This window comes from Taeniopygia guttata, chromosome 5, assembly GCF_048771995.1.
Source record: "Taeniopygia guttata chromosome 5, bTaeGut7.mat, whole genome shotgun sequence".
In the NCBI taxonomy this organism is placed as follows: domain Eukaryota; kingdom Metazoa; phylum Chordata; class Aves; order Passeriformes; family Estrildidae; genus Taeniopygia; species Taeniopygia guttata.
The window spans coordinates 46,795,797-46,823,552 of NC_133030.1; the positions used below are offsets into that span (position 1 = coordinate 46,795,797).

At 35.4% G+C, this 27,756-nt stretch overlaps 1 long non-coding RNA gene across 11 annotated transcripts in view; it reads right to left on the bottom strand.

Annotated features, from left to right (window-relative positions):
- The window catches only part of LOC115495576 (uncharacterized), a 251,868-nt gene extending 238,130 nt beyond the window's left edge, over positions 1–13,738 (bottom strand). For 2 of the 11 annotated variants that reach the window (XR_012056457.1, XR_012056466.1), the window contains exons 1-2: positions 13,415–13,738; positions 2,862–4,652 (exon numbers count right to left, since the gene is read on the bottom strand). This is a non-coding gene — a long non-coding RNA (uncharacterized lncRNA). The remainder of the gene's footprint in view (positions 1–2,861; positions 4,653–13,414) is intronic. The other 9 variants (XR_012056458.1, XR_012056459.1, XR_012056465.1 and 6 more) reach the window with 8 other exon arrangements.
- Between the last annotated feature and the right edge of the window lie 14,018 nt (positions 13,739–27,756).

Sequence of the window (27,756 nt, forward strand, 5' to 3'; positions counted from 1 at the left end):
AAAGAAAAAGATATGTGTAAAATATTAGACCATACTTTTAGCTTAATGCTGAAAGTATTGAAAATTATACTTTAATATTCTGGTTCCCATATTATCAATAATTAAAGTTTTTATTTCCAGTATGAAAATAGATGTCCAGTGATTTTAAATTACAAAAATTCATGGCCAAAGTTTCAAGACAAAAGAGAGGAGTTACTGGTTGTGACCACTTGAGTAAAAAATATGTATAGTATTAACAGTATAGTAAAGGACAAGAATATATAGAACACACTGCAATGAAATTTGCTTCAGCCTGATTAGGATACCTAATATGATATAGATCTCCAGCAAGTGCCGACAAGAAGTGATACTGTGATCTTCTCTGCTATGTCCTTTCCCTCTAGATGTTTTAATATCACTCACATGGTATTATCTGCAAATATGCCTTCAGCCCTGGCTGGACCATAAAGTCCAGGAACAGCTTAGCTGAAGTGCTACAAGTTCTTTCTGCATGAAATAAAAATATATGTTATTAAACTAATTTTAAGATCAAGACCTTTTTTCTCCCTATAAACTAGAAAAAGGCTATTGTCTGTCAGCCTATATATGTGTAACAACTTCCTACTAGATAGAACAGACACAATAAATACATGCTGGGGTCCACTGCACAGATAGGTTAAAATTTGGATGATTATTTCTGTTGTCCTAGTTCAGTGCCAGGGTTGAGTTTATACAGGTACTCTGATGGTGCACATGAGTCCTGTTATCTCTGTTTGGTCCTCATTAACACACTAATACATCATTACTACGTTGACAAGTAGCGCAGGTGTTATAGGGCAGCGATACTGTGAACCTTTCTAGTGGTGTATGCAATAGTCCATTCTCACATGCCTGTTTCCCTTTCGCCTCTGAAAAAGACAGTTTGCTCTGTGGTCCATTGACTTCTTGGCTGCAGTAAACCTGCTAATGAGCTGAGTCAAAGCTCCCAGACAACTTCACAAGTGTTAGCAAGAACAGATGTTAAGTATCTGTGGCAGAGATAAAGCAATTATACAAATGGGAGTGGTGTTTTGTCTTTTAAGGCATTCTCATCCTTTGAACATGCAGGTTCAAGCATTCATTTACATAATGTACATATTACCTCCAAAACATAACCAGAGCATACTCAAAAGCAGAAGATACAGTAAAGATTTTTAAAGAGACGTTATCATCTTGACAGTCCTTGTTGCTCTCTCCCATCTCTGAAAATCTAAGCTTTTCCTTTTATTGTCATATTGGAGAAGAAAAGCAAACCAGACCTGAAATATTTCTATTGCTTCTGACATGGTTCACTTCAAGATGTCTGTCTGAATTCACAGTATGCTCCTTTGCCTTTTTTAGCATCTCCTGCTCTCTGTCCTGTGAATTGTGAATGCTATTTACATGGCATTATAAATAGCACTATCGCTTTCTTTTAAGTGTCTGTACCTTCATGATCTGTCTTCAAAAGAACTGAGAACTCATTGTTATTGTTCTGTATATGAGTTATCATATCTGTGTTTAATCTGCATTCAGTCTTGTACTTTTCCTTTCCTATTCTACCACAGTACTTTCCTCTACTTTTATTTAGCTCAGATGTCTAAAAATCTTTCCCTCTTTGAATTTTTCTTTTATAGAACAGGGCATTTTCCTGAGTTAATTACATATGACATTTGGAATCACTGAGAAAACTCTTGTGACTTCCACAGTTTTTGTAATTTTCAGTTTCAGGTTTTCCCAATTTGCAGCTTCAGGTTTTTGCTTATTTGCTCCAGGTCCTTTCTTTTATGTTTGTTCATAATTATTAAAGTTGTTTATTATAATTCTTATTCAGTGAATACCACCTCCATCCATATTTTGGTCACTTATTTCAAATGATGCTTCAGCTGTCTTGTTTACTGGATAGAAATAGATGAAAGCATGCTCTCAAAAAAAAGCTACATCATCTAATTTCAAAAAGAAGTCCTCTGCTCCTTATATTATCCCTGTAATTGGCAATAAATGAAACAGATACTGAAAATAACTAAACTAATTTTTTTCCTGTCCATAATTCTATTGTTGCTGGCTTTTGGCTTTGTGTATATCTACATTCAAGCTGTGTGCCTTTGAATATTTTTCTCTTCTATGCTGGTAAAATGTGTTCATATGATAGTGATGTGTGCTGTTCTATTCTGTTGCAATCTAACACTATGTAACACTAACCAAGTAAAAGCAGAACTTTGGACCTGTAATTTCTATATTCACCCTTTCTTGTCCTTCTGTTCCACTCTGTCCTCTTTTTTTAGGTGTAAGACAAAATTTCACATCTATCCAAACTCTTATTTAACAGTGTTTCTTTAACTTACATTTGTTCTATCCATTTATCACATGTGGCTCTAATTTCAGGGTGCTATGTCACATGATTCAAGTCTTTTGTTTATTTTCCCTTCGTTGTGTGTTTTATGTTTTTGCCTTTGAATTTTCTTTTAGAAAATCCCCACATACTTTTTTATTTATAGTTATTTATCTTTTTTTTTCATCTTTTATTACTTAATATTGTCTTTAATTTTCTTACACCAGACAAATATTCAGGCTGGTTAACTACATCATGCTAGTTGACTAATTTAGATTCAAATTGCATTCCCATCTTCTTTTACTTTAGAGACTGTATATGCCATTATAAAACTGGATTTTTCTTTCCTAGGTTCATAGATTTATAAGACAGAAAAGAAAATTAATTTGCCTGTTGTTTCCCACAACCATCGAGTTGGCATTGGAGAATTATCTAAAGAGCAATAAGGTACATTTGGTTTTTCTGACATAAAAAGGAGCAGAGTAACTGTAATTAAAAGACAAGTAATAAACTGTATTTCTGGCTTACTTACAGTCAGGTAGACTGGTGTAATTTAGTATCTTCTCAAGAATAAGTGTGCATTTCCATAAGACAAGGATAGATAAGGGTATCTATCCTTACTTAGGTATCTTTGGGAAATTCTGCCAGAAGACAATACAGCTTGATTGATGAGGGGAGAGGCCACCTGTTCTGTCAAGATTACATTTTACTAAGGATTAGATCAGAAGACCTTGGTTTCTATTCAGGCACATCCTCAACCTCAAATTTACTTTTGAACTTGAGAAGACAAAATACTGTGTAGTTTCCTTCTTTGAAAAGGAGATAGCACTGCTCTTCAGGAAAAAATACATTTTAATGTCAGGCTCTGTTTCTATTTGAGGGCCTGAGATACCACACAGACTGAACATCCTCCATTTAGAAAGAAAATAAGAAAAAAAAAATCAGTATTTGATCTCATTAGTTACTTGAACTTATGTCGGTATTTGATTTTATTCCTCGGGGCTTTATTTTTTTCCATTGCTAATTGTTTCATTGTAGGCTCAATTCACATTAACATAAATGAAAGTTTGATCTGACTTTTTGAGTTGTTTTCCACCTGCTTTTTAAAGTCACAGAGGTTATCTTAGTGTCTTCCAGACATTCCAGTGCAAAATGGTTCTGTAGGGTAAAACAAATTGCATAATATCCGTTTACAATAATATTTTTTTTTTAATCTAATAACATTAGATAATTCAACATCTTTAAAATATATTTTTCTTTTATGTGTTGGATGCATTGCACTCTAAATTAACATTTAGGAAACCAAAGCACCACTGTGAAAAGAAAGATTATCAATAGAAGCAATGAAACATTAATTTTATAGTATTACTTTGACATATAAAGGAAAGGCATAGCATTCAAAATAGATGACATAAAACAGAGTTGTATGCATTACAGTTTCATAATCCTAATTTTCTGCTTCAGTCCCTGTAGTCTGACAGCTTCATGAGTCTCTGTACTAATTAAAATTCCACAAATGATGTCATAAAAACCTCAGATTCTAATGTTTATATCAACTATAACTTGATCCAGATTTTGTTTTGTTTTCATGCCAAAGACCATACAAAAGCTTTCTTTTATTTTCCTGAAGCTTCTGTTGATATAATTTCCCACTGAGTAATATCTTATTTTACCATGATAATAGTTGTTTTCTTCCTCTTGTGAGTAAGATAATTAATCACAGCACCACACTTTGGATGTGCACAGTCCCCTTTACCAGTAGTTGCTCCAGCTACTGTTTAAAAGGGAATATTTCAGCTTTCATAATTTCTCATTCAGCTCAAAAAATATGAATTTTCACTGGTGCTTGATATCCTCTATATTTTGCATTTATGAACAGAGCAGAATGTAAAATTGCAATCAAAAACAGTCATAGTGTCTCTCCTATCTAATGAAAATTGTTCTGGGCAGGGGGTGAGGGATGCAAAAAGCAGCAAAAGGGATCTTTTCAGTCATATTCTCCTTCAAGTTGAACTCTTTCCATCTTGTCCTGTCACTACATGCTCTTGTAGATAGTCTTGCCCCAGTTTCCCTTCAAGTACCCTTCAGGCACTGAAAAAGCACAAAAGCCTTCTTTGTTCCAGGCTGAACAATCCCAATTCTCTCATCCTGTCCTCATAGGAGACGTGCTCCATCCCTCTGATCATCTTCTTGGCCTCCTCTGGACTTCCTCCAACAGGTCCTTCCTGTCCTGGGCACCCCAGAGCTGATGCAGCGCTGCAGGTGGGGTCTCACCAGAGCAGAGCAGAGGGGCAGAACCACAGATCATGGAGAAGGGTGGTACCTACAACCAGAAGAGGATCAACTACAGCATGGGGTAAATGGACTAAAAATAAAAATTAACTTAGATCTTATCCAAGCTAGTTCAATGAACCTCATATCTGACAGCCACCTGAAGTTCATGATTTAGGATAATTTAAAAATCAAGTTCTAATCAGGAAAAGAACACTACTGTCTCTGCTGTTGTATCTTTCAGTACCTTTCTACTAGCCCAGCTAACTGCTTGCCTTTATCTATGCCTTCCAGATAAATTGAATTTAAGATATGAGCTCAGGAATCTTTTAGTTTTACATGTGTAGCAAACTGTGAATTTCACTAGAGATCTAGTATACTGAAGACAATGTTCCATGGAAACCATAATTCCATGCATGGAAACCATAATTCCGTGCATGGAACAGGAGTTTGTCATAGTAGATTTAGTCCCTTTAAATTGTAGCTAAATTACAAATAATAACAAAATTCAACAACAGAAAATACTTCTGAAGCAAACAGCTCCTGCAGTCAGTTATCAGTCCCTTAAACGGTGGAGAAATTTTGTCCCTGGGTCTGGATCAGGTCTACTGCACTTAAGGGTAGACTATTTGTCATGGGCAGAGGAAATTTACTGCTAGGTTTTAGAGGGCAAAGAAGAAAGTCAGTCTCACAAACGCCATCCTCTGTCTTTGGAAAATGTTTCTAAATGTCATTTCCAAACTATGTGGAAGCTTCTAATCTGTTACTCTCTTCTAAAAAAATTATGTTACTGGTCTGAGTTTTTTCACTTTTTGGTGGGATAAAAGATGAAAGACCGATTTGTTGCATCAAATGATTCCTTTCAAATCACTAACATTGTAAAATATAAAAACAAATGTTAGCTTGTTTTCCTCCCCTTCCCTCATGCTGCGTCTTCCCCTTTTTTTTTTTTTTTTTTTTTTTTTTTTTTTTTTTGTGCCCACTTTTCATTCTGAGAGATATGTAGTACTGAGAATAATATAACCCCTTCTGGCAGCAGAACATAGTTTCCATAAGAGTTTATTGGTTTTTTCCTTTTTAATTTTTTTATCAATCTATATGAATCCCAAAAGACTTCAGCCTTTGATAGAAACTGTACTCAAGATATATTGTGGGTCTAATTCTCCCATATTTCTATTCGACTTATACTGTGTATTTAGTTCCCTAGTGCCTAGTTAAATTAAAATATAAGTACAATATGTGTTCATGTAGTATTCTGAAAATGAATTTGTTTTGTTCTCTAACAAACTACCCTCTTTAGTATTATGCACACATAAAAGTGTGTGGAGGTGTTCTAAGATGAAAAGAAAAAAAGAAAATATTTTTCCATTTCATTAAGAAATATATATTTTACGTGAAAAATGTAATGCCTTCAAGTTAGTCTTTTCAACTACTTTACACACATATCTTTAGGGTGTTTTCTACTGCCCTGTAGCCCAGGTCAGTCAGTGAGGTCCCATCTGTAATCAATAGAGACAGCAACCTTTTGCCTCTAATGCTGTAACTTCACAATCAATTCGCAGAAGCAGCATATGGCACTGATGCCAAGAGAAGTGTTTCTATAGCCTCCCTTTCACCTCCCTGCCATCTTTTCCCTCCTGGGAAAGCTTTGTGTAGCTGGATAGTGAACAAAGTTGGTGAATTGATCTTGCCTAAAACTAACATCACAAAAAATCCACTGTTTAGTTTTAACCAGAAGGTAAATGCTTGTGCTGACACAAGGGAGAATTAGAACCCTGACAGCTTAATCTGGTTTAAACTGATTGTAAAACTACAGCATTGCATACCTGGCTTTGAAAATGGGTAATTGCCTTTGAACATGGTCATTTTTATCCCCTATTAAAGGTGCCTGCATGACTACTTTAGCCTTTTAAGAGCTAGGCAGTTTGTCTGAAGTTCAAGGAAATTAATTCCCTCAAAGTGATTTACACAATGACAGAAAGGGTTGGCACTCCTTATTCCTCTTTATGGTGCCAGTGACTGTGTTGTGAGACTGATGGAGAATACCCTCATTTTAATCAATTTACCTGCATAATCTGAATTACCTTATCTGTATTTACCTTTATTTCTGTATTTGCTGTAAGACAAAAAGAGAATATGGCTCAGTCATACATACTTAGCTGCATTTTAAATCTGTTGTTTACTGCCTCCAACTGTAGATTTCACTATAGTATTATTGAATTCTAATCTTTGAAAAATCTTCCCAAAACATAACTTTCACAGACCCTTTGTAAAAATGTTATGATGAATTAACATCTGTGCTAAGCAAGGTGTAAGTCTCAATGCTTTTCAATTTGCTAGGTCAGAAATGGAGTAGTGAAACAACAATTCAGAAGTTTAAAGAATCAAAAGCTGTTGCTTTTGCTAGAGGTCTTAAAAAAGTTAGACGAGTCTTAAACAAGAACAACAGGCATTGTGAAAGTCGTCAGCTTAGCATGCCCCTATCAGTTCTTACCTTAGTAATAGTAAGAAAGAATACATAATTAAATGACTACATATGTCCCCAGAATGGCATTTGCCTCATGTTTTTTCCCTTTCACTATTTGTATCTACCAGATGAAATAGATAAAACAGGGTCTAAATTTTGTAAAGGTTTGACTTGGGTTGAGAAGAAAAGAGGAAAACTGATAGCAGGCACTAAATTTATGGTAAATATATGAAAATGTAGTTTACACCAGTACTGATTTCTTATTTGTATGGCTGAAAAGGTGAATTAATTAAAAAATCTGTCACATAGACATTCTCTCTATGCTCTCTTTCACCCAAATATAGCAGACATATCTTGGAACAAACAGCAAAACTCTGAAGTTTTTAGGCAAGTAAATACTGTTATAACACATTGATTTCTGTAGGTTAAGAGCTGTAGCAAGCAGCACCTAGTTTAGGATTAATTCTCAACAAATGCAGAATAATAGTAAAATAAATCATACTGATGAATAAAGTACATCCAGCCTTTGTGTCTCTGCAATGCTTCATTCTCAAATACCAACTTTCTCATAGTACAATGATTAGAGAACAAGTGGTTTTGTAGGAGAATGGTGACAAGCACTTGAGTGTTTAATAGACAAGCTCCTACAAAATTGTACTTTGCTTTAAAATGTGCAAACTGTGCTGATTTCTGAACTGTTTTCCAGGGAGCATCACAGCAGAAGTTGATTGCTTTTCTTACATATTTGGAAGGGCATTTGATAAGAGCAACTATGAAATACCAGAAATACATGTTTTCTTTCCTTTAGTTTCTCTTTTCCATAGTGAGCTTGTGGATTTTCATGTATGTTCCTGGTAGACCAATTCCATGACAAAGCAACGATCTGTGGTGCTGTTTGGTTCCCACCTTAAATACAGCCAAGTACTGCAACCTGGAGTCTACATGAGGGATACAGAACAGCATATTGACAACTGTGCCAAAAATGAAGTCAAGGAAACGACATGTGCTGATGAATCCTAAAGAGCAAGAGGCATTCCATTTATTTTATTAAGCTAATGCTCTCCGCCCAGAAGTGAGACCTCAGAATTGAGGTTTGTGAGGTGTTTCACTGTTGTCTTGAAAGTCACTGAGCCCTGATGACAGCTGCCTGACTGCCACACACTCAGTAATATTTGCTCTTCACTTCCTTTAGTGTCCTGAAGAAATATTCCAAGAGAAACAGTCCCTGAGGGTCCTGAGGCCAGTCTGATAAATGGAACAGACTGAAGCCCTTCACTGCGTCTGAAGGCAAAGCTCACAGGTCAAGGTCCAGCCCGTGGGGCCATGCTCCTTCTTTGTGTTTCCCAGCTGATGTAATCTCACCCAGACTGAGTGCCAGGACCCAGCTGAGGCCCAGCTCTCCCTTGAGACATTCCTGAACATCATCTGCTGAAGCTGAAATGGAGCCCTAGGGCAGGGGCAGAGGGGCTGGGGGGTCCTGGGTCCCTGGGCAGGGCAGTCAGGACTCCTGGGTACCACCAGGGCCCTGGCAGCAGCAAGGAAGAAGAGGAGGGTCTCTTGTTTGTCTCAGCCTGCATTGCCTGGGGACATGGACTGCAAGGTTCTGATCATTCTTTTCTTAGATATGTTTGGGGTGCTAGAGTTTTCTGTGGTGATTTGATCTGTGATAAGAAGAGGAAATTAGGCACTGAAATTCCTGGTACATTGCAAAGGAGGACTCTGCTTTGAGCTGGAAGCCAGATCAAATGAGCTGTAAAATAAATAACAGAGTAAACACCTCTGATTTTCCAGCTCTTCTTGCTTTGAGGAATGTCTCTTTTTTCTTCATTAAGATGTTCAATTTTCTGCAGATGAAACCCAGTTCATTAGAAGATCGGTTGCTTTTTTAGCTACAAGGTCAGGGGGGTTGTATAGTTTTTCTTTGCTATTTTTTCAGAAGGAGTAACTCCCTGTTGACATGTTTCTTTATTAAGTGACATTAGAATAAAACCTTTCAGTACAGGGTAGTTTATTAATCATATTTTTTTCTATAAAAGGCTTTATTTTTCATTTTGTTACTTGCATAAGTTGAAGCCAAAATTTTGTTATTTGAAAACTTAGAAAACTTATCTTCTGTAGCACTTATTCTTAAGCCTTCTAAAAGAAAAGATTCTTGGAGCAATAATTATTAACTCTTCCATCAAAAAAAAAAAGGGAAAAATATTCAACTATCTGAAGTTTCTGTCAACATTGTAAATTGTCAATGCTCCATTTCAGAAATATTTACTAGTCTAAAATATATTTCCATTTTTATTTAAATTTAATAGTATATTTAAATTTAAAAAGTCTACATATTGCTATATCAGAACATTGTAATATCATGTCAGTGAAAAAAAAATCGCGATAAAAGGGAGTATACGAAAGATGAAAAAATCTTGAGACATTATCTAAGGAGATGAAATACAAAGAAGAAATGTTTATTAATAACATGGTATTGTTACATATTAGCAATGTTTTCCTCACATTTCATACACAAATTTTATCTTTCCAGTGTAACTTAAAAAAGAAAGAAATTTTCAAGTCTAACTTCCTCTTGTTTTACATCCGTTCATAGGACACAGGTCATTTGCCAGGAGCAGAACATTAATTTAATGAATCACAGGTAGCCTCAGCAATATGCAATTTTTAAAACGAATTCTATACTGGAATAGATAAAGAACAGAATGTCACACATGCTGATTTTGTGCTTTTGAAATGTCTCTTAAATCAAGCCTGGAAACGAAGTGAGAAGACCACTGAATGATAACTGATTAGGATGATATCACGCCTGCCAGTCGCAGAAAAAGCACCTGTAACTGTGCTGACTTCATTTTCTCTTGGCCCACGGTAATAGCTGTCAACCTGCAGAGTGATAGGGGAAACAATAGCTGAGCATGTGGTGCTGAATACAAAACAACAGCCTTTGAAGGGAAAATGTAGATGAGGCAACGAGAAAAGAAATTTGGGTCTCAAGTGACAGAAATATTTAGGTTGTAAAAGTGGCTTTAACAGTTTTTTTTGTATTAGATTTATAAATATGTTTGTTTATTTTAGCAAAATATGAGCTGGGAAATGTGAAGAATATACAAATAGTTTAATTTCTGTGGTTTAGGGGAGAAATCTTGATCATAATGAAATACTATAGGAAAAGAAGCTTGAGTTAGCTTTCTGGTTGTTTTAGAAAACAAATTATATCATTACAGAGCAATAAATCGCTTGTGTTTGAATAGCTTTGTGGTTATTCACACAACACAGACCCCTGCAAACAGAGAATGTGGAAAGCACTGAGCCTTACATGACTGGAAAAAAAAGAACTTGTGTGTTTCCTGATATTCAGCCAGAAATCTTACTTTATGGTTCTCTCTGAGACTTTGGAATAACCAAGAAAAGAGAGTAATTTAACACATTTTCACAAATGTGCTGCTTAGGCAAACTCTACTGAGAACCTCTGCATTAAAATGCAAATGATGCAGTCGCTGATGAAGTCAAGGGCAGTGGCAGGGAGATGCTGATGAGTTCACACAGATCTGAGCATTCAAAGCAAGCACAAATCCCCGAGATTGTGCAGACCACTCATTATTGTAGCACTGCACATGCACAAGCACTCTCCCCAGGCAACAACTTTTTTGTCAAATTTCTGCAGAGCATCAGGACTGGGTTCTACTTTTCTTCAGCAATGAAATAAGAGACCAGCTGGGACCCAAACCCTGTTTGTGCTAGTTTGGTTAGGGCACTCAGTGCTTATTATGGTGGAAGCACTATGGAATCTGTCATTTCAGTATTCATCCCTCAAATATTTACACTAAAATTTAAGTTTCCCATGTTGCAGATACAGCTGTCTTTATGGGTATTAAAACCTGCCAGCATCCACACATCACAATGTGCTAACAATCCAACTTACGGCTCAGCAGTCTGGAAAATAAAAGATATTATTATTGATGAGCCTGTTTATCTATTCACGCCTCATTCCTTTGACCTTTAGGGGGAAGTCTGGAACAGATTGATGTTCATGGCACCAATCTGATGTCATGCCAGCCTGCTGACCATATCGTTGTTGAATCACCCAGAAAAGTTGGGAAACTTTTCTTTTAAACAGCATAAATGATAAAGAGCATCACCGATTAAGGAGATTCTCTGTGCTCTCCAGCCAATTGCAGTTTACACTGTAGAGACAACAGGCTCAGTCACCCAGAGTGGGAAGCACAGTCATGCTGACTGCTGGAGGAAGGATTTATTGTTCTCCCTGCTAGAACCAGGAATATCTGTTCTGTTTCAGTTAGGTGACCATTGCAGATCGTGCAGAGAGAACTGACATAGCGGCCTGTAGGGGAGCTGCAGATGTGCAGGTCCCAGCCTCTCCCAGAACAGTAATCACTCAGAGGATGCAGAGCATAAAAGGCCCTCAGTGTACACAGAAAGTGCCAGAGGTAGCTGTGACTATTGTTAATGAGTGGTAGAAGAATAATTCTCTCTGCTCCATGTGTGTGTATGTGTATTTTCATTCACAGTGGTAACTTTCAATTCAATACCCTTTATAAAACCTCCACAGTGACTAATTATAAGAGAACTAGGAGCATCTACTATTAGCAGAAATAGGATTGTTATTCAATAACCTTGTGAGGTTGCACATTCAATGACATTCTGAATCTGTAGTTATTAGATGGGGGGTCTAGTGAAGGTTATTTCAGATTGCTGCTGGCGTCTTGCTGCTGAGCTCTGTATATTCAATGCCACAGTGTCAGCAGCTTGAAATTCCCTGTCTGGATTTTACACAGTTGATAATCTTCAATTTAGAACTGTTTGCAAAGAAAGAGAATGAGAATTAAGTGTTTTCAAAATAGGGGCATTCTGTGCAACTCTCTATCTAGGGGCAATCCTGTCAGTACATTCTCAGGCACTGCTCACCTGCAGCAATGACTCATGTACCGAAATAAACAATTTGCTGAAACTGCTGCGATGTGTGCTGATGCTGATTAACAGACTGCAGATATTTGGAATTGCCTTTGTATTCAGTACATGGCTTTGTTTGAACAAAAGGTAGCACCAAGTAAACTCGCATGCTAAAGATTTCTACAGACCCAGACCTTTGCCTTCTCCTGCTCTCTGAAAGCAAGACCACCACTGCATTTCAGCATTACAGAAGCAGGGAGGAATTCATTTTCACACTGTGAGGATGTTGAAGAAGGAACAAACCAACAAAATAAAAAACAGACTAGTCTTTACAGAGAGCAGTCTTCAGGGCACTGGTTTAATTCCATTCCAGAAGGTGACAAACAAAGCCAGTAAATTAATTTCCAGCCCCAACATCTGTGTTTTTTGTAATAAGAGACTTACCAGTCCCAGATGATTCTTGGACAAATGACTTTAAATGGCTGTTTTCATTGGGAAGAAAAGGCAGCCCTTCCCTTGCCTACATAAAAGTTCTGCCCCATAATCCATTAGTTGTTTCCCAGTAATTTCTTTAAAATTTATTTGTTGGAAAAAGACCAGAAAAATTTAAAGATTGTTACTAGGAGCAAGTGCAGTAAATGCAACATATGTCAACCTCATTAAGGATCTGTACTTACGATGGAAAAGCAAGATGAAGGCAAGAAACAAGACAGAGACCCATTTTCTCAGAGAGTAGCGACCTTTTTTCACATTTATCACACATTGGACTTTGGTAGGGCACTGTTCTGATCTGATTGACATGCATAGAATCTGCTTTGGACCATCCATCCAGAAATGCTTCATTATGATTTCAGGGAGGTTTCTTCTGTGTGTATGCTCTGAGAGTTTTTCAGGATCTGCCCCGAAGTTGCTCTGCAGACAGGCAGCCTTACTTCATTGGAAACTTGCTTCCTCAGTTTGGAAGCAGAGATTAAGATATGCTTCAGGATTTGCTTCTTTCCAAGATCATTTTCACTATCTTCCCTTTCTTTAGACAGAAACAGTAACTCAGAACAATGATTCAGAGATTTTTATAAGCTGATTGCACTTTTTCATTTTAATTGAACAGTCATACCATGATTGTGCATATAGAAACACAATCTGGATTTCTATAAAATTTTAAGCCTGTTTTAGAATTGACAAACTCTTTCATGTTCCTGCTGTAAAATTATCTTTCATTAATCCTTCTTACATGGACAAAGAACTCTTGTCTGTAACCAGAGTTGAAAAACTGTCCTTCATTCAAATCTGTTAACACTGATAATTAAAATCATACTGTGATCTTGAAGCACAGATAGTTCAGTGCCTCACGCATTGCTCATTGCACGATGATGTTTATAACCTGCCAGAACAAATAAGAATATATAAACACTATTAATTATATATACTAATTCACTTACCTGAGGAACCAAAGCATCCCACTTCTGATTGCCTTCAAGGCTTTCAAGGACAACTCTAAGCCCATTCTCAAAGCTGGACTTGTTCAGTACCCACAGTGCTTGGAGGAAAATCTACATTTTGACATGGAGAATGCTCAAGATTAGGAGCTCTAATTAGGCTGATACTAAATCCTCTGTTAATATAGACCAAAATAGCCCATCCTGCACTGTGAGCAGATGGAAAACAGGGAGATAAACAAAACTGAGATATAAAAAATGAAGGTTTGGTTTCCTGTGTTCACTATATTTATTGCTATGGGTGCAATCTATTTCATAGTATGTCGCAGAATGGAAATCTAACCCCTTTTACAAAACTAAAATAATATCAAAGGTTCAAATATGTGGATCCTATTCCTAATTTACAAGTGGAATCTGAGTTAGTGAATGTGTCGCTTTGTGAACAAGTATAATGCAAGCTTGAATTCAGTGAGATCATTCTGACTTTGCACACTGCACTTGCTGAAGAAATTTAAAGCTATTAGTTAGTTCTGATCAAATTAGCCTGTTTTGAAACCAATGTGTTACTAGCCTGTTTCTTTCCAGCTGTGCCATGACATTTGATAATCTGTTTCTATGCTTGTATTAGTCTGTAAAATGTTCCAGTCAATAACTGATCAGTATATTTTAACTTCAACATGACAGCTTCAAAGAATGTATTTCAAATTGTTGGTTTTACTTTTTTTGTTGTTGTTTTATTTGGATCTGTAGCACATTTTTGCAGCTGATTGAAATAAGAGCACAATTATAAGATATCTTTGCAATTCTAATTAAACAGTTAATTGGTACTGGTGACTTTTCATACCTTACATTTATCATTAGTGAATAACAATATAGGAAGCAGAAGCAACAAAAACAGCATTATTTTTTCCTTGCAAAACTCTGAACCCAATTCTGCTTTAAATTTTACAAGTTTATTTGATAATAGTGTTACATCATAATTTGTCCAAAAGTCTCCAGCTCTCAGTGGGAGGTGAACTGTGTTTATAATTAGGTAGTGCTGAAGATAGAAAGTGCATATCATATACTACCACACAAATAATTTTCAAATAGGATATGTGGAGTAAAGAACAATATTGTATATAATAGTTTAACCATGAAGCTAAATACCACCCCTGTAAATGAATTCAGAAAGCATGAAAAAAATTGTAGCAGAAATGTGAAAAAGCAGATAAAGAATAGCACATCTAAAATTTGAGAAAATCTTCACTTACAAAACAAGAAAAGAAACCATTTGCTAACATCTCCTTATCCCTGCTAAACTAAAGCATGGTATAATGGCTGTGTTGAATATGCAAAAAATGTCAGTATTAAATCATCCTTAAGTCAGCTATAGGACATATGAAAGGTAGTCCTTCAGAATAGTACAATGTAGTTTGTTTACAGCTCTTGATATCAGTGAAGAGAATTTGTTCTTCTAGGATGTGAAAGGAGATAATTCCTTCAGAAATATAATTTCTATCTATCATTGTCAATTTGACTTTAAACTTCAAATGAAAATGAACGTCTGCTACTATTGTTTATAATAAAATTGAGAATGCAAAAAAAGTATTTTTCTCTCAATTTAATTTTTAGGCAAAACATTATTATTTGTTTCAAGATTGTAAGTACAGAAAATGGAAGAATAATCCAAAAGAGGAAAATAACATGGTTATATCTGTCTCAATGCCAAAATGTATATTATTACATCTTATCATTTATGATCTGAAGAACCAATCTCAACATGGAAAAACTGAGATCCAATTAATTCCTTCACTTTGAAAACTATTTGTCTATTTTTATTAAATTCATGTAATGTTTATTCTTCATGCAATGCTAAAAATTCTGAACTGTTTTGTTCTATCAAACCCATCATCTTCAAAGGAATAGTTTCTAGAATCACACCTGGTTGTCTTTTCTCATTTAAACAGTCCTGCTTGAAACCTTGGGTTTGATTAAGTAGTGAAGGACTGAGTAGGAAAGAAATAGAGTTTTGAAATTATTTGTTATTAACATATATGTTTGCCTCATTGAATGCAGCTGCATATTCTACTACTTTTACTTCTTTATTTCTTTTGCTTTTACTTTTACTTTTACTTTTACTTTTACTTTTACTTTTACTTTTACTTTTACTTATTGAGATGCATTTCCATAACTTAAAAAACCAATTTGGTTATATTTTCTAGTCAGATAGTTCTCTTCATAAAGCTCAGTGAAAGCTCATATAGCATTTAAAGTTCATTTCCACCCTGATTTTGGCAAGCGGTCTTTTAATAGAGAAGAATCATATTTAAATTATCCATGCTAAATGACAGATTTTAATTGCACTTCATACTTTTCTTTCCTCTTTTACACTATAGTGATTTGGAATATTGAGCAAGCATGTTAAATCCCTGGCATATAGTGAGTATTCATTTAAAAGGTAAATGGTACTGGAATGGAATATGTTTACTGTCACCATCAAATGTGCTGTCCTGTTCTGTCAGGGCTCAATCCTGGATGGTACTGCATAGCTATAAATATGACTGACTGCGTTGGCAACATTTTCAAACTTTGTCTTTCAAGGACACAGCTATAATGCTTATTTACACATTGATTTCAACTTACTCACTTGGGTGACTGAGAGCTGTTTACACAGGTTTCACATTACCAGATTGAATTTGTCTCATTTAACATATCAAAAATCAAAGACAAATGAAACACTGAATAGAACTGGTTTTCAGCTCCAGTCTATATCTCTTTACAAATTCTGTAACAATTTCCCTGACACTTTCACCCCCTTTTTTATCCTAAAGGTAGAGAAAAAAACTTTTCCTCTATTTTATTATGAAACAGTAAAAAGGTAAATGAAGAAACTAGTTTTGTAGAATAAATAAGTTACGCAATAGTCTGAAATATTATAATCTCTTGGGAAGAGAAAAGGAAAGATAAGGGAATGAAAGGGGCAGCTACCATTTTACTGACATCACAGAAGTCTGCTTTATTAAAAATCAAGTGACCTTAATTGCCACAGGGCTAGTAAAAGTAATGGGATGTGATCTCAAGTCAGTGAGTGATATGAAGCCAATTCTTTCTCATGGGTTTAAGTTGTAAAATCCACATTAATGTATTAGTATCAGTAGATGAAACATAACGAATACTACATCTCATTTACATAATGGATGAAACTGGTGAAGCTGTTCCAGATGGCAGATGAGCACCTTGAGCCAAAAGAGGATTTTTTTTCCTTTTTCCATATCAGTATCCAAAAGTCTAAATTGTTGAGATTAGATCAGTCTGATAAGAATATGGCTTTTGAGTAATTTGTTGCCCTTTAACATGAAGAAAGTTAAATACCCATCAAGAAGAATAGCATTCCATGCAGCTATGGAGCCTTCTTATTGATAAGTCTGGTAGTACACTAGAGGTGTAAACATCATAGAAAACTTTATTCTCTGACCAGACCTGCCTAACATGTCATCAAAGAGTCAACTCACATGTTCAGTCATATTTATGTATTGCAGTGGTTTAATACCTTTACACACCCAATGCACATTGTGAGGGAATGCTGGGCTATTCATGAAATCAGTAAAACACCCAAATGTTCTAACGGTAAAGACAAAGGAGAATGTGATGTCCTTTCTTATAACCATAGGCTTGCTTTATAAATGATCTGTTCAAGTTTGGCACAGGTAAAAAATCAAATATATTGGATCAGCTTTATCAATGTATTGAATTAAGTGTTACTGGAAGATGGACTCTGCTTTGCCACTGAAAGAAGAAAACTGATATCCTTGATGACTTATTGTTGGAGAAGGCTGTTTTTGTAAATGAGCGAAAGTGCAAGAAAAGTTTACCCTGAGTCTTAAACACTGTGCTGTAAGCGTTTCAAGGATCCAAGTCAGCCCATAGGTAAGAGACTTCTGTGAATCTACTAGTAATGAAAAATTTTAGCTGGACTGATTAGTGTGATTTGCTTATAATGTTATATTATACTATGGTTAAGTCTACTTTTGTTAAGCCAATAATATGCCAGAGTCAGACCCATTTCCAGATTTACAGGTAGGAAACAGCCCCATCTCACCAGTTTCCCTTTCCCAGGTTAGAAAGGCAATGACTTGATAGATTTTCCCTGTAGCAGACAGTGAAGTCCACTCCCTAGTATAACTGGCATTTTCCATCAGTTTCTGTTTTAGGAGGCTATTCCAATGACAACATTATTTTCTGGGGTATGTTAAGTTATTCAACTTTTTTACTCTCATGTATTAAATGTATTTAGTAACAGTTTTTGAAGGAGTGATTTAGTTATTGTAGAGATGTGGAAGTGAAACCAAGGAGATGATGCTTTTGCTTGGTGGCCTGATGCTAAATCAGTGTCTGGATTGGCCTAGCTAGATATTGGACTGCTGTTTCATAGCTTTTTCTACCTGGAACACAACATCTAAAAGAGATGGAAAGCATGATAATTGAAACATTATAGATTTGTGAGTGTATCTGTGTGTGTGTACACACACACTGTTAAGCATATTAATTTTTTGGAGGTGGGGTGGGAAGGAGTTCTTTAGACCACTTGATAGAAGGACATTTCATATTTGAGGTACAAGCTCAGAAAGTGTGACAACAGTTTTTGGATTTGAAAATCTTAACATCTTTTCTTCCTTAAACATTGGTTTGACTTTTTAGTATTAAAAAAAAAAAAAAAAAAAAAAAAAGTTGACAGAAAATTCCCATCCAAGAAATTGCAGAAGGAAATATTTCTGAGTACTGGAAAGATTCATGTGGAATTTCCAGTCCTCAGAAACCCAAGTAGTTGAAATGCTGCTGTGTGCAATTTACAGCATTTGCTACTTTGCAGGTTTATGCTCTACAGTGAAGAGAAGGTATAGAGGGCTCTTGGATTTGTGAGGTCTGAAAAACAGATTGTTTTCAATGTTCTTTTTTGTTAGTTGACTTTGTTTCTTCTGTAGTCCTAAGACTTTGTGAAAAAGAAACATCTGTGTTTAAAAAGTCCTTTTTTTTTTAAACATTGATGCCGACAAATGCTGGGTTACACCTTGACAAGAGATCAAAATAAGAGGATGCATTAAGTCATTAATCTGCTTCCCAAACAGTTGTAATACAACAGAGAGTAGAGGGAAGTATGGGGGAAAGGGGAGAAATTAAATACAACTCTAAAAGCACTATATAAAAATTATTTCAAAATGTAACTCTATATGAGATGTTTTAAGATACCATACAGCAAATAAACTCCTGATGAAACAACCTTTCAAAAATGTTCAAGTAAAAAAAATACTAATAAAAGTATTTTAAGAAAGTTTTCTTTTTACTTTTGCCCTCATTTCTTTAATTTCTTAAACGTCAGTAACAAAATTGCTGTTAACTTGATGTATTTTTTTTCCTTCTGTCCCGTGAACACAATTATAGACTTGTAAATCACTGGAAACAGGATAAGATGTCTCCAAAATAATAACAGAGTTGGAAGGGGAGGTGAAATGAGGAAGGTATGATGCAAATGCATCCCTCTGTGCTATGTGAAGCAGAAAATGAAAGCATCTTTCATTGCAGGGAAGTGAATCTGAAACACATTTAGGAACAGCTAGATTTATGTTGAGTTAATATTAACTTAATATTGATTGAGATGAAACAGCAAAACATGAAGAGATACACTCATTCACATTGTTATATACTTTTGGCAGCTCTGTTTTTCTGTAAGCTTAATGAACGATATAGTCAAACTAATTCATCCCTAAAGAATTTGCCTTATTTAGAGATCTCATACTGTCTGCTTTGTCTATCTTCTTTTAATTTGTTCAAACAAACACTTTTTCAATCCTTAAATTAAGTTGGCTTTTCGTTTTTCCCTCAAGACAGTTGTGCATCATTAGAGAGGTGGTGGAACAAGTACAATTGCAAACATCTGCTACTACAGTGCAGTGATGCCATAAACTGATCTGCAGTCATTGTGACTGTCAGGACTTCAACTTTATGCAAAGGTCACATTGTTTGATTGCAGACAAATGACTCTGAGATTTCATGTCATCATTCAGGGCTTACAAAGCCATTTTGATTATTTAGTAAAGTTGTTCTGTGAAAGGAGAAACTATATGAAGTCAAGTAAGGGTCCAGAACTGCTCTCATACGCTCTTTTTGCTACTTCAGGAATAGAGTCAATCATTGACAGTGCATTGTATTTCCAGTGCTGAGGCCTAGAACCTTGCAATTGGGAACTATGCTGAACATTGCATAGTAATGTCATAGTATGATATAATGAATTATTAAATTGTATTTGTCCTAGGCATGGCTATTTCAGTTGATACATAATGTGAATACGGCACATGAATAGACACTATTCTTGAACTTAAAACTGAGGATTTTTGTGTGGTAGTTTTTTTTTTGTTTTGTTTTGTTTGTGGTGTTCATTATGTGATATTTTTTGGCTAGTCACTTTTTGGTTTTGCTTTCTTTTCCTTTTTACTGTCAGTGTACAAAAGTGGCTTATTTAGAATTACTTGTATCCTATCTTTCACAGCCTGGCAACCTGTGTATGATCCAACAGGAATTGCTTCCCTTAACAAGGAAATAAAATTTCTCAATTACAGAAATTAGCTGTACAAATAAGTCACCTTTACCTAAATTGTAAAATGTTCTCACACTCCCAACTCTAGCTGCAGACAGAGAAACTGTGTACCTATGTCCCTTTAGAAATCAGGATCTTAATTTTATTTGGAGAAATCTTCAGTTAGTGTAAATTTTATTGCTTCATTGCCTTCAGAAGAGTGATAGCAATTTATGCCAGCTCAGAATGTGGTGCTTAATCTTGGTACAGAGAGAGGAAGGTGAAAAAAAAGAACACCTCATATCAACTTAAAAAAATAGCCTCCAGTCTTAAGACAAGATGACGGAAAATTTAATGCAAGTTATGAATAGGGCCATTAATTTGATATACAATGCTCTAGCAGTATACTCCATTAAGTGTCCATATTTATTTAGCTGCTACCGTGCTACCAACATGACATAGCAAAGTTATTATGAGAAACCCTTCTGTTACATTGTGTTACTTTTGTGTCTCAAACTTCGTTAAAATGCACAGTTGTAAAACAAAATTTGTAGGTTTGCTAAGTGCCCACCTATTATCATAATATCCTGTGTTAAAACAGGGATGAAGAAATATCTTGTGTCTGATTCTGAATCTCCTTGATCTATGAGTTTAGATTTGACTCAAATAAAATTAAATTTTATTTTGATGCGAAAAACATGAAAGTCTTGCATGAAAAAAACATGTAAGTGCTATAAAACATTTTTTAAATCACAAATTTTAAAAAGGGCAAGTAAAAAAAAGAAAAAATTCAAATGTTACATGATTGTGTAATAAAGATAAATTGAGTTTCAGTCTCAGACAAGGGCAGAAGGCAGAAGCACCCTTCTTACTGTTGTGATCAGACAGACACCAAATAAAGACTCAGAAGGACCTCCAAGGTCAGTGAATTCAATTGTCATAAAAGCAGGTAATTATTTCATAATGTCTTATACATGTAATTCATAATGTCACATTACATTGCCTACAGATGGCTTGGGGGAGGGCTTTGTTCTCACTATTCTTTTCTATTATTTTGTGACTACAAACAACTCCTAATTAGTATCTTAAATATATGAATTTCTGTCTTTCCTAAAATTTCCAGGTCCTCAGAGTAATGCTACTTTCCTCTCACTTCAGTAAACAGTGCACGAAGGTCTGTGTTAAAGAATATCAACGTAGAACTGCATACCAAGTAGAGAGATAATCCGATTAGATTCTGCAGTTTTAGATTCTGGCCTGTTTTCACTTTCCCATGGATCAGTTCAGTAGCAGCAATTGTACAGAAAATAGACTTGAAATAGCACAAGGAGCAGTGCTAACAGCTTCACAGTTAACTCGCTCAATACCTTTCCCCCATCACAGTGATTTTTATAAATTGATGTTTGGTTTCCTGGCTTGTTGTGGGGTGAAGCTTTTCTGGTGTTTTTATTAGTTGGGGATATTTGTAGGTTATCTGACTTGGGTTTTTCAAGTATTTTTATTTCTCTTGTTCACCTTTCATCCATTAAGTTTTCTTCAAAAAAACACAACAAAAATCTAGCCATTCTCCAGCTGAAGGTGCATCTGATGTTCCTAGGAAAGAAAGAATTAGTAGTCTGACAGGTGATATAAAAAAACTTGCTTTTATTCTACTTGAGTCTGTAACCTTTATATATATAAATCAACTAGAGGACTTCAGTCAGTAATATATATACAGAATTTCATCCACATTAACATGTTTTTAATACTTAAAGAAATATAGATTTATTATGAACACTTCCAGAAGATCTATAGAAAAGACTAAACTAGGCTAGAATAGACTAGACTACACTATTTCAGTTGAAAGGAATTTGTAACCATCATCTAATCAAACTGCCTGACTAATTCAGGGCTAACCAAAAGTTAAAAATTCTGTTAAGGGCATCACCCACGTGTGCCTTAAACTCTGACAGCTTTGTCAGCTCTCCAGGAATCCTGTTGCAGGGTTTGACTACCCTCTTGGTAAAGGAATGCTTCCTTATGTCCAGTTGGAATTTCAACTGGTGACACTTTGAACCATTCCCATTTGTCTCGTCACTGGATCCCAGAGAGGTAATCTGCACCTCCCTCTCCACTTCCCCTCTGCAGGAAACTGTAGGGAACAAAAAGATCTTAAGCACAGTTAAAAGCATAAGCATTTTTGTATGTAGGATTAGGTGCACATAACTATCTTTCTGTAGATGCAGCTTTAATTCATCCAAAGACTGGGAAAGAGCTGTGACTTATTGCAACCTGTGGAATTAAAATGCTATTGAGAAGTGATTGGCATGTTCTGACTAGCAGTAGCCTTATTTAGAGTAGCAATCAGAACTCTGGGTATGATACCTATGCCTCAGAAGAATAAATTGATAAAGAAGAAACTTATTGAGAAATATTTTACATTCAGTGCATCTTTTATGATACAATTACAAGAACAAAATTTAAGAATTTATCCTAAACATTTCTGTAACAAAAGCAAGTCTTCTAGTCATTACAGGGGTTTGTGCCCATAACCACATGCAATACTTTATGTACTGATATTTGTTGACAATAAGATCATGCTATGGCAGATATTGAAAATAAGTGATGGAAAAATGACAAAGACAAATGAATCATAGCTTCTCTCTTGAGGTGTTTGTCAGAAACTGCAGTTCCTTTGCTATACCTTTTCTCCTTTTTATTTTCTTCTTGCCAAGTTCTCCCAAATCACTAATCAATGTCTTAGTCCTTACATGCTTCATCCAAGACAAATAGAAAGGGAGGAAAGCAGCATTTCTTATACCAAATGGCCACTGAAAGGTTTTTCAGTGAACCATCAAAACAGTTTATATCCACTGTTCCAGGAGACCATGATTTATGCAATGTTTCAATACCTGTCTCCAGAAGTGTTGTTCTTCACACTCAGTATCCCTTTAGGATATAGTGCAGTCATTGAATTCATTGCCAGACTTCAACCATAAGAAAAATGACACATTTTTTTTTCTTTTAATTGCCTCTCTAATTTAGATATTCCAAATGTTTAAAATCTCTTTATTTCTATGTAGAAGAAACTATACAGACATGCAAAGAAAAGTGTGCAATATCTGTATTCTTCCAACTATTCCACTGACAAGAAGAAATTAAAATCAAGGTTACTAACTATAAGGAGGAAAGGAATAATTTTAAAGTGATGCATCAAGCTTTGAGGTTTTTGGAATTCATGTTGTAAATCCTAGAAACTGTTCTTAAGAGAATCTCAGTGATCTAGAAATCCCTCTGAAAAAGCTGCTATTCTTTGAATGCTAACTCACTCTTTGGTGTGTAGTAATTGACCTAATAGAAAGTTTCATTCAATCTTAGAGAAATTTAACCCAGCTTGAAATTAAGTTTTAATCAAAATTCCTGCTTGGAGAAATCAATACAAAGCTAGTAAACATTGTGTCCCTTCCACAAGTTTTTAAAATGCTGTATTCCTACTGTATAATAGCCTATTTCATATCAATATAATCTGAGCTACAAAAAGTCAGCTAATTCCATTTTGGATAATGAAGGTATGCTCTGAACACTTCAGAGCTATCAGTCAGACACAGCATGTTTGATACAGTTATGTTTCCAAGATCTTCTGAACGCTCGAAGGTCTAGAATATAGATGAAAGTTACAGAGCAAACAAATAATAACATCAAAGCTAAAAATGGGGACTGAAGTGGTAAATCAGCTAGATGCCCTTTATCTCTGGAGATTAGTGTTCCAATTCTGCATCAGGACCCATAGTGAAAATAATTTTAATGGCTTCAATCTGATCCCCTGTGTGCAGTTTATCCATATTACAGATTTCACTGTACCATTAAGAATGACATATATTTTTCTCCTAAAGAAAGATGTGGAACAGGAATAACAGGGGATACTTCACAGACCAGGATTGATGTATGTTGGCAAAGCAATGTGTGAAAACTGTGGGCCCATAATAGCCAGGGGATTAAGTGGGGATTAAGGTGCAGTGAAAGGCGCTATTGAGAACTCTGAATGACCTCTCTCTGCACAATAGTGCTAATATTTAGGCCTTAGCTTCATGGACACCATTTTTATCAGTATAGTTATTAACTGTAATATATTAATGCATATCTGAAGATTGAGAGTATGTAGTAGTTTATCTCTTACAAGGCTGGGTGCTGCAAATAAGAAAAAAGTGAAAAATTTTCACTTTTTCTGATCCAAAAGTGAAACATAAACAAGAGTAGGTTGCATTTTAGAGACATTGCAATAACAGTAGTAAACTAATATGCTTGTAGAGTTTATTCATATTTTTTACGAAAGCGGTAGAAAGTTGAGGGTCATAAGCATGAAGTGTAGCTTGATTTATCAGAGGTAATAATCCAAACCATTATATTCTTGGTTATCCTTGGTGTTATATTCTTGGTCAGTGTTTTATGCATCACAGAGTGGGTTTGAAGTTTATTTCTGGTTTTTTTTTTTTTTTTGGTCTGAACATTTTGCTAAAAATAATCTCCTTGTATCAGCTTTTTAACTCCCATAAGTTATTTATATTGTTATTCAGATAATATTTAATGTAGTTGTTCTTTACAATCACATTTTCTCTCACTTCATCTGGAAACTTCTAAATGATACAGTTGTTCCATTGATGAATATCAGTTGATCCATTTCCTGAATATAACTTCAGGAATTCCCAGAGGCTGAGCTTTTTAAAGCAATTGCCTCCAAACTAGTACCTTGAATGTCACTGGTACTATGTTGCCCAAGAGATCCTCACCCACTGCATAAGCTAAAAAGAATTTAAAAAAAAGTATAAACTGACACTATCAACAAGAGCATCTTTGTAAAATTATCTGTGGTTTGTCAGTTACTCACTCACTTTTCTGGCCCTTCTGTGAATAAATGAATTTTTGGAAGCTGCACAAAAGATCCTCTGGTCACAACTGCTGCAGTGAAGCACTGAATGTCCCTCTCAAGTCCAGCAATGTGCTTTACATCAGCTAGAAAGTTATTCATGGTGGCCCACAAAGGGAAACAGGGAAAACTACACAGCAAATTCCCACTACTGTTATATCTCATCTCGAGCTTATATGCCACTTGGCTTGCAAAGGACCCTTAACCAGGAAAAAAACAGCCTGCAAATACTTGCAGAAGCTATAATTTTTCACATTTATTGAAATAAATAACATATCCTACATGAAGGAGTCATAGAAAACACTGTTTTGATTTTTCTACCAAAAACCTTTAGAAATCCTCTGCATGTGTAAAGGAAAATGGTTTTGGTATATTTCCTATTTAGCCATAAACTCAAGATTAAATACTGACCCTGTAGAAAATAATAAAGTTCTAACCCTGGTCTCCATGGGGCCAAGAGTTGGTGCTCTGAAAGCTGGAGCTGCTACATTGGAGCACTGGCTAAAGGTTAATTAGGGTGAAATCTTTCTTAAATCTCACCCCATCCACCATTCTGAAGCATCACTTAGCATCAGCTTGGGAAAGATTCAAAGAATAATTTGCATTCACTTTTATGGGCAAATAGGAGATAAGAGTTACAGGAATGTAGAGCACTTGGAAAGGAGAGCATTAGGGAAAGCAGTAGAAGGAAGGATGGAAGAGGAAGAAGAGGGAACTATTGATTTCCAGGTCCAGGATGTGCTGTACTTTGATGAATCTAGGCATGAGCAACAAAAGTTGAACTTTTCCATGTTCTTCAACTTCTACACCCAATATGCCTCTACACCCAATGTGCTTTTAGAAAATAAAAGCCAATTTACTTGAGGAAAGAAAAAGATTAATTGATTAAGTCTATTAAAGGAATCAATTTCTTTTTTCTATGTTTTAAACCAAAATATTCTCCATAAGCCCTTTAGTATTCTGAAACAAAAAACTGATAAAGGAAAAAAAGCAACTTTTAAAATTAAATATTTTCCTTGGCAACATATTTTTTTTGCACAAAGTGTGCTTTTGCTGAAATACCAGCTGTGAAATGTGTTCCATGAAATCAAGAGAAAGCCTTAATCTTCCAGTCGTTGGTATTTTACTTATTCATTCAGCATGTGTTATTATCAATCTTGTTATTATAGAACATGCTTCAAAATTAGCTTTGTCTTTGTTCAATGACAATGGTTATGGACAAATTCAAGTTTAAAATGCATTTTTGCCTTGTATTTGAAATTCCAAGGCAATGTTTCATGCAGTGAGAAAATGGTACTTGGAAAAAAGCATAGAAAAAAATACATACATTTATAAAAGTACCATACTATGCTTTTATATATATATACTTTGGTTATTTTAAGTAGATTGCTGCAAAATTCTTTTAATGTAACTTTTGCATAACATAAATTTTGCTCTAAGAATAAAATGCATCAGAAAGTAGAAAAGGGCAAAAATGCAGATGCACTTTTTGCTAATCCCAGGCTAATGTGTGTGCTGTCATGAAATCAACAGATAATTTAAGGACTTGACATTAAACCAAGGGAAATTTCTAGATATTGACCAGCCTTGGTTTCATCCATCTAGAAACTTAACGTAAATTTATGAAAATTATAATCCTAAACCCAAATTCATCCTTACTGCAGGTCTATGGACACCATGGATCTTGGATAAATTAGATAACTAGGATCTTATTCATTTAATTCCACAGGGAATGACTGTCAAGATGCTTCCATCATTCTCCCATTCAAAAAAAAGAAAATTTTTTCCACAATCAGTAAAATATATTACACTTGTCTGAAGCATCAGAATTAGGAGCTGTTATGAAATGTTAGTTCCTGTAAGATGAAATAAAAATTTGTCACAATGGCTTATATGTGGGACAGCTCTTCTCTAATGATTGCAGTAGAATGCAAAGTCAGTTTACTGTCCTGTGCATGGATATGGATTGGAGCACTGTGCAACTTTGAGAAAGGCTTTCTCCCAGTGTAACTCAAATTATAACACATTTAGGTCATTGCAGATAACTCATAAGAAAACTGATTGCGAGGTTTCAGACAACCGTTGCAGTCCTATAGAATCTACTTATATACCAATGTACTCCAGTCAGATACTGACATACTTCAGTGCTCATGCACGCTCCTGCTCCCAGTCAATTACAGTTTGTCCTTGAGATACTGCCTAAGAAGGATAACAGTATGTATTGGAGGTGATGAGTAATAAGGCTATATTTCTCTGTTAATCTGTGAAGTAAAATTTGAAAAATTAGGATCCAGGAAAAAGAGATATATAAGTCAGAGCAAAATTAATGGTATTTTTTTTTCTCCTGCATGCTTCTATAAGTTTCCTGAAAAAAAGAAAAGCAAACAAAAAAACCCCTATCGAACCTCAGATGGTACTACACTAAATAAATAAGAAAAAAAAAACCTACATAGTTTTAGAATCTAGAGGTTTATTTTCTAAACAAAATGTCCGACCAACACTATGGCCAGTTGCCTACAATAATGGAAATTTCTGTAACCAGAGTAATCTCTGCTGCTAAGGTTATTTGTCTTCACTGCTACAATGTTTCATCAGAAATAATTTTATGACAGGAAATTTTGAGGTTGAATCCAGGTTTTTGCAACCTCATTGATTCTTTGAGAAAAAATAATCTACTGAAGTTTGCAATTGTTTTGCATTCTCCAAGTTTGTATCAGCTACAAAGACCTTTGACTCCACACCCAAACTTCAATGCATGTTGTAATATGCCTGGCATCTATCTGTAAGGATATGTTTGTGCCTGTGAAGACATGACCATTAAATAACAGTACTCAAGGTGACATCCACTACTGCAGGCTTGCACCCCAGTCATGTACTTCATTGCACAAT